We start from the raw sequence: 8,068 nt of genomic DNA, 5'->3' as shown, positions 1-8,068 counted from the left end.
CTTTATAGCTCTATATTTGCAAAATACACATGAAAATTCTTATAAATAAATACGTCGACAATAGTAACTTAACTAACTGAATTTATTGAGCGCACATTGGGTTTTACCTTTATAGCTCTATATATGCAAAACACATGGAAAATTCTTATAAATAAATACGTCGACAATATTAACTTAACCGAATGCCCGTTTAATCATTATCCCTCTACAAACCTCGGACAAGAATGCACAATCAGTGGGACGCCAGTCCGTTTGTGGGCGTGGCTTATCCTTTTCGGTTTTAGGAAATCCAGCTTTGAAAGAACATTGATTTAAGTACATTTAGTAAGTGATATTTAGTGGTAGTTATGAAATGATTACAACAGTATATCTACTGACCGTGTAGTGAGTTTTACTGCACTTACATGAACATACGTTTCTCGTTCGATCCCCGACCGCGTCATACCAAAAGACGTTAAAATATGGTACTTGTTGGTCCCTGCCTGGCGCTCGGCATTAATGGGTACAACAAGGACTGGTCAGCTCGGAGTCAGTATTATGTGTCTGAGTGGGGTATTCATGCTTCACTGCGGCATGGTATCTCAGTGGGCTAGCACTATAAAACCATCTTCAGTCTGGCCTAGTACAAGCAGCCGCACATACGCATACACACGCATGCACGTCGTCATATGAGCGAAATATTCTCAAGCACGACGTTAAACCCAATTTCACCTCACCTCACCTCACATACGTTTCTCAGTCATACTCCGCTCACTCGTATAAAGGTTACAATTTGCGAAAAACAAGTAAACAACAAATGACATAAAAATACAGGTGTGAGAAAATATACACTCATGTAAATAGGAAACGCATAGGCTTACTTTCAAGAAAGGATTTTGTTCCATGAGATGTGCATATTTCTGACTATTTAATTTTGATTGATATAATGATGAAACTTGGCATGATGAGAGTCACAGGAAAAATGGCAAAACTGAATACCCTGTCACATTACACGTACGGCCGCGATGGAGTGGGGACGTTCCTGTCAGTACCTGTTGTGACTATCGTGTGATGTTATCACTGTTCTACACCTTCTTGACACAGACTGAATATATCGATGGAGTCTGTCCTGTGGATCATTCTTACTGCAGCACGTTGGCCTGTTGTGCAAGTGACGTTGACGTATGTTGACGATGACGTACTACACGCCTGTACAGCTGTGGAGTTCATCTCACATACCCTAAATAGGGTGCAGATGCGGAGACCTGGAAGGTCATTGTAAGACATTGACGTGTGAGTTATGAAGGGAGTCTTCCTGCTTGTTTGTTGTTTAACGCCGCACTCAGCAATATTCCAGCCATATGGCGGCGGTCTGTAAATAATTCAGTCTGGACCAGACAATCCAGTGATCAACATCATGAGCATCGATGTTATGCATTTGGGATACGATGACATGTGTCAACCAGGTCAGCGAGTCTGACCACCCGATCCTAGTCGCCTCTTACGACAAGCATGGGTTGCTGGAGACTAGTTCTAACCCGGGTTGAAGGCAGTCCACAGTGACATCAGCTGTATGCTGAAACAACTCCCTCTAAGGGTTGTGAACTTGAACAAGATGACTTTGGTCGATGTACCGAATTGCTGTCAGATTCCCCTGAACTACCATCAATTCAAATCTCCGTGTGAAGGATATGGCTGTCGACCTGACCACCGCAGCTTGAAGCAAAACGGCCATTTCGGTATTTGACAACAGGGGCGGGTTCCAGAGAGACGATTCCTGATTGTTTCTTCAGATGCCCTCCTCAAACCAGGCACGTGTCCTGCAGTCTCCGTCTTGTGAAAGGATGGTGGCTGTTGGTCAACCACATCTCGGACGATCTCGCGGCTGATAAAAGGCTGGGTTGAATCGAGACGGGTATAATAATCCCATAAACGAGATGTGGTGTTTGGTGTACATGACACTGGGACTCTCCAGACTGGGGCTCTCCAGCTTCAAGACGTCCTATTGCGATGTTGCGATTGGCAACATTCAATCTCGGCATTTTCTCACTTCCAATCGGTGGACATGTGCCGGTCGACTTTTATTAATCATTGTCACTGCACGTGATTGTCACATCTTGCACGTGCATTCTGCATTCCCATAATATATTTTTGCACTCTTTTAGAAATTGATGGACAGAATTACAAATGTCTAAAGCGGCTAAGTTTGTGCAAGTCAGAATTACAGAACATGTGACATAGTTATTTTTAAAATACCGTATTTAGATGAATAATCCTCGCTCATAATATCGCTCATAGTGCGTTACCAGAGTGTATAATTATTCACAGTTGCAGTTTCAGGAGTATTAGACAGTACTTCAACTATTTCACAGGTAAATATAATAAACAAATCTTGATTTACACTGGCAAACGTAAACACATTTCCCCAGTGTTCAGGCTATAAATTTCATGTTGTGAGTCATGAAAAATAACCTTAACGTCACAAAGCCAATATACCTTACACTCTAGTTCATTATCATCCAGGGGCGGTGGGGTAGCCCAGTGGTTAAAGCGTTCGCTCGTCACGCCGAAGACCCGGGTTCGATTCCCCACATGGGTACAATGTGTGAAGCCCATTTCTGATGTCTCCCGCCGTGATATTGCTGGAATATTGCTAAAAGCGGCGTAAAACCATATCACTCACTCACTCACTCATTATCATCCCCTCGTTGTCTGGAAATGGCGAGCATGACGCTGAGCAAGGCGGTAGTGAGCAATGCTGTGTGACCTTGAAAACTGAAATGGGATACCCCTAATCTCCACCGCTGCTTCATGAAATCTATCAGGTAGAAGGAAATAATACAATTTGTGTTCACGAACCTTCTGTGGTTACTCAGATTAGTAGATTTGTCTTGGATGTTTCACAGAGAAATTTCAAAATATATGACATAACATTGAATTGAAGTTGATCACTGATGACATCGGGTGTTGGTGAAAAGAGTAAGTTTGTCCTGCCCTCTCCGTACTGCATAAAATGGGGGGAGACTCCCATACAATATCGATTGTTAAAAAATGTCCGGTAAAGACAGGAGTCCGTAATGGAGAGAGTATGGGTTTAAAGAACTTAGGGTTGTATAACGCATGTACAATAACAGAAGCCGGACAGACAATCAACACATGCATCCATCCATCCATCCATCCATCCATCCATCCATATATCCATCCATCCATCCATATCCATATATCCATTCATCATCCATCCATCCATCCATCCATCCACCCCATCATCATATATATTTATATCCATATATCATGTTTCCTGGTGTTACAGTCAGTCATCGTCAAATAAACATGGGTGAAAACATTTTGCTTGGGTGTATACATAAAATTGAAAATTGTTTATTTTTAACTATGTCTCTCTGTGCCTGTCGTCTTTATGAGGACGTGAACGACATATCGGACTGAACAATTTGCCGGTTAAAAATGTTCAAATCATATCCTTTAAAGGTCATGTCATAATGTCTAAATCATATCCTTTAAAGGTCATGCCATACATACATACATACATACATACATACATACATACATACATACATACATACATACATACATACATACATACATACATACATACATACATACATACATACATACATACATACATACATACATACATATACAAACAAACACACACGCACACGCACACACACAGATATATATATCTATCTATCTATCTATATATATATATACCCCTCGTCATAAAAAAAGTAAGAAATTCCCAATTTATGACAGGACGTGTACTTCTAACGGCAAATGCAAATAAACATTTTATAACTCGTGTAGTGTGATCGCAGTGTATGACTTCATTACTATGATAATAAAACATACAGAGACAATTTTGTTCAAGCATTGAAGTATATATTATATGCAGAGTGGTGCATTAACCTATAACGAGATTGGTTTTCAGATAATTCAAACTTGAAACAACTGTTGTTAAATTTTATTATGTCTGTTTAAAAGTAACTCATTCCGACAACAGTTTGTTCAAAGCAAAATGTGTAATTTTGTTAAGAAATAAACTGGTTCTATAAAAGTGGGGTAAGAAATATATTTGCAATCACAAAACCCCCACCATGTTTAAAGTGTTGTAAATTGTTTATGAAAAACAGCAATTTCAATGATAGCATAAAATGCCTAAGCTATCCATTTTATTTTCAAAAGTTCAAAACCAAATTGTACATTTTAAAAATAATACCATGGAGACGTATTCTTTTGAGTGCCGACTAAGCGCCAGTGCAGTTCATATATATCGACATAATATCGCATAACTCGAGACAGTTTTTAATGAAAGTCCAACACTTAAAAGAAATCAGCTGATATGCTTTATAATACCTTATTTTTCCCTTCTATTGTTTTATTGATGTGAAAAGATATATACCTAAATAGTACATTTTGAATTCAAAACCGATTTTCTTTTTTCATTTAGCAATTGACTTAACCCGTGTAGTACTCAATAAATCTAATTTGTATGATTATGGAAATGGTTTTGGATGCATTTATTTTAAATGGAGATCACCGACCATCCTTAAAAATATTCACACGTACTTCGAATTTTGGACGTCTCGAACAGTGACTTGTCCTCTTCCCCTTAAGCATGACAGCAGTATTAGCTGCTAATGACGGCTTGTCTAGTGTTACCCGCCCCAGGTGTGTGGTCATTGGTTTTGAAATATGATCCGTAATCACATATGATCTGTATCTATATTCATCTATGACTTCATCAATGATGGTATGATCTCCCTCTGGCAGTTATTAACCTGGCTGTATATAGAAATGTTGGGAGAGATAAATGTCAAATTAAAACCATCAATAAAATAGATCAGAAAGTTCAAATTACGCGTCCAATAAACGCTTTTAACTAATAACCCTTAAGCTTGTGCTTATTTTGTGGCTCATATTCAGGTACAGTACAGCTAACTATAAAGGATTGTACAAATTTCAATTACGAAAGAGAAGATCCTGAATAACTAAGCAAGAAATAGACAAACTTTGTTACATGTACAGAGAATGGATGAGTAGGCGAGCTTTGCTGAACTGATCGTAGACGCTTGCCGTTGTAGTTAAATCCAGAAGCAGGGGCAATCAAATGATGTTCCTGAGCTAATAAATCTTATCACGATGGTATTTCAAGCTTGGATATCATAACTAAATTTAAACGGTATTCTAAACATTGAAAGCGCCATGAAAATTTAGTTATTTCCTTTTTATGATCTGTATCCTCTCCACAAAGTCGTAACAAGAAATATATCTATCTTTGACCTTATGTTTGAAAACGTCATGTCTATATGGTACAGTCGCTATGTATGCATGTCGTATATATAATACGCCTACGCACGAGATGCAATATGACTTCTATTCTGCTCTTAATCATATCAGGTATGTAAGTTGTAAATAGCTTTAAATGACAGCCACACTTACACCTTGGTAGGCTAACGCTTAGTCTCTGGATAAATATAATTTTTCTAGAAACAAAAAAAGAACCAACAATCTAACTACGCATAGTGACGAGCTTGCTTTTGATCCCTCCATGACGAATTTGGCACGTAGTAGCCATGGGCCGACGTCACAGGACAATAATAGAAAGGGCAAAACCCTTTCCACGTCAGTTAAAAAATATCTGCCAAAAGCTATATTCTGACTTACATAATGAGTATGTGTTTGTTTGACGCCACATTAAGCAGCATAGGTGGATCAAGGAGGGGGGTGGGGTGGGGTTGGGGTTGGGGCTGCATGAAAGTTTATCAAAAGACCATTGAAACTCCCGTGAAAAGTGTGCACCCCCCTCTCCCTTACTCACGAGTGTGCACCTCCTTTCTCAGAAAGAAAGCTGTGCCCGCCCCAGAGCAGTGTTGCAGCTGAAAGATGTGGCTTGTAAATAATCGAGCCTGAACCAGACAATCCAGTGAATTACACCATGAGATTCTATGACTGAGTTTATGAATCACTCTCACATAGTGATGATACCATGTGTTTGCCAAAAGGTGGCACCCGTCATAAACGATTTATGCCCTGAGTGGACACTCCCGGTGTGGCTACCGAGCTAATTGGTTGAGTGGCCACCGGCCCCATTCGGTTGACATATGCAAAGTCCAGTCACCTGAAATAATTCGGGAACGTAAACGTGAAAATAGTTTATGTCACTGATGCATCATTTTAATATGTTTTCCATGTGTCTATCATGAAACTTCCTGAATGATTTAATGTTCTTTAAGGTTTGGGTAACACGAGCATGCTCGATTGTACCTCAAGTCGTGTCAGTGTAATGGTGGATGGAAGCCTGAAGTGGTGAGGGCCACGAGCACGGATACGGTGCTTGCAAACCTGGAGCCGTTGGAGCGGGATTTGGACCCACGGTCACCGGTTTCTGGCGTGCCCAAGGGACATAACTCCCAAAAGCCAACTGCGGCGCTTTTGACTACTGGGTCAACCGTATTTTTTATACTTCTGTATAGAACAAAGAAGTTGTATATCCATAAAGATTGTCCTCATTCTTCATCTCCTCAATTTCTAGAATGCCAATCAAAGAAACTTCTAAATGCCTTATATTGTCAATAGATTGTCTTTCCTTGCCGCTTCATGGCAAGGGTTTCACATCCAGTCTGGAAACACTGAACTGTCGTTGTACTTCATGATCATATGATTTGGCCGGTATATTGATAAAGTGGCATGAAGTGTAACTGACTATGGGCGAAAAATAAGTATGCTACTCCGGTCCGAAGCAAACAAAACAAATTATGTTTTGAAAGAAGGGTGACACAAATAACCCGCACAATCCATTTCACTTTCAGGGGAGTGAGGTTGTGAATTCACAACCTCACTCCCCTGAAAGTGAAATGGATTGTGCCCAGTAAATATCGATAAGTGGTTATAAGTTTGGCGTCTAGCCTTTAGTGAGGCAAATTACTGGTTCAGATTTAGCACCTTTACAGAGCACGTCTGGCGTAAACTACCAGCTACACATGTCATTGACATGCGCAATGATACACTCGCCATGAAATGGTTGTTAACCTGGATAAACAGTTGAATCCATCATAAATAACCCTTGATGGTACTTCCCATCGCACGTTGAAACCTATTGTCTTTCAGTGAGGCCATGTTTCAGAAATATTTCAACAGTTAATACATCATGTAAATATTTCTATACCACCCTTTTAACATCATGGGGCATATGTTGGTCTTAGTGTGTAAATTAATATAGTGATATTGTATGTCATGCATGTTGTTTGAATGTCATCCAGAAAATTGCCTTGCACGTGTTTGGTAATATAGAAGGCAAGCTTCAGCTAAATACAGTTGTTTAATTTTGAAAAATGTGAGTATGCTTTAAGGCCATTTTAGCATTGCCAATATTCAAGCAACAATAAGATGGGGAATACAAAACCGTTTGGCCCGGGATGGATGACCAAACACTTTTAACCCAAGGCTACCCTACCTTAATCAAGGATATTTTGTTACGCTATGAATAAATACATGTCCTCATATGTGACATTCAGTGTCATACAGTGTCATGAGTGAGACTGATTTGGTGCAACGTCCCCTTAAACATCTCATATCGGACCGTGTTAGATAATCAATGAGAAAGACTGGTAGCTATGAGTAGCTATCACTTTAGCAACAGAAGAATAGCAATGGAAGTGAGTTTCGGATTCTTGGACAATAGAAGGGAAGCAACCTTGTACGCGTACCTTATCCGATCAAATCTCAGAAGTGCTGTACTTGTGGTTAATGATGTATTTTCCTTAGAAACAGTTTTGGGCCACAATATAATGTATGGGTCTGTGCAACGGGCAGTTTTCGAACGGTCATCTGGAAAATATGATGCAATCTAGACAGGCTTTCGAATGGCTTAGATAGATTTAGTTCTGTGGTTTTAAATCATTTTAACACTCTGTCATCTGAACCTACTGCTTTAAAATTTTAATGAATGAGTATTTGATGTTTCAAATATGGAAGTGATTACTTAAGGTTTTTAATCCGTAACACAAAGCAGAGGTTATTCGATATATATATACATCTATCCAAATTAATATTAATAGTGTTGTCGTTTCTT

Source organism: Haliotis rubra, unplaced genomic scaffold (assembly GCF_003918875.1).
Source record: "Haliotis rubra isolate DU_JTF1 unplaced genomic scaffold, ASM391887v1 Scf17, whole genome shotgun sequence".
Classification (NCBI taxonomy): domain Eukaryota; kingdom Metazoa; phylum Mollusca; class Gastropoda; order Lepetellida; family Haliotidae; genus Haliotis; species Haliotis rubra.
The sequence above is the reverse complement of the archived record's forward strand: the minus strand, read 5'-3'. Positions refer to the sequence as shown.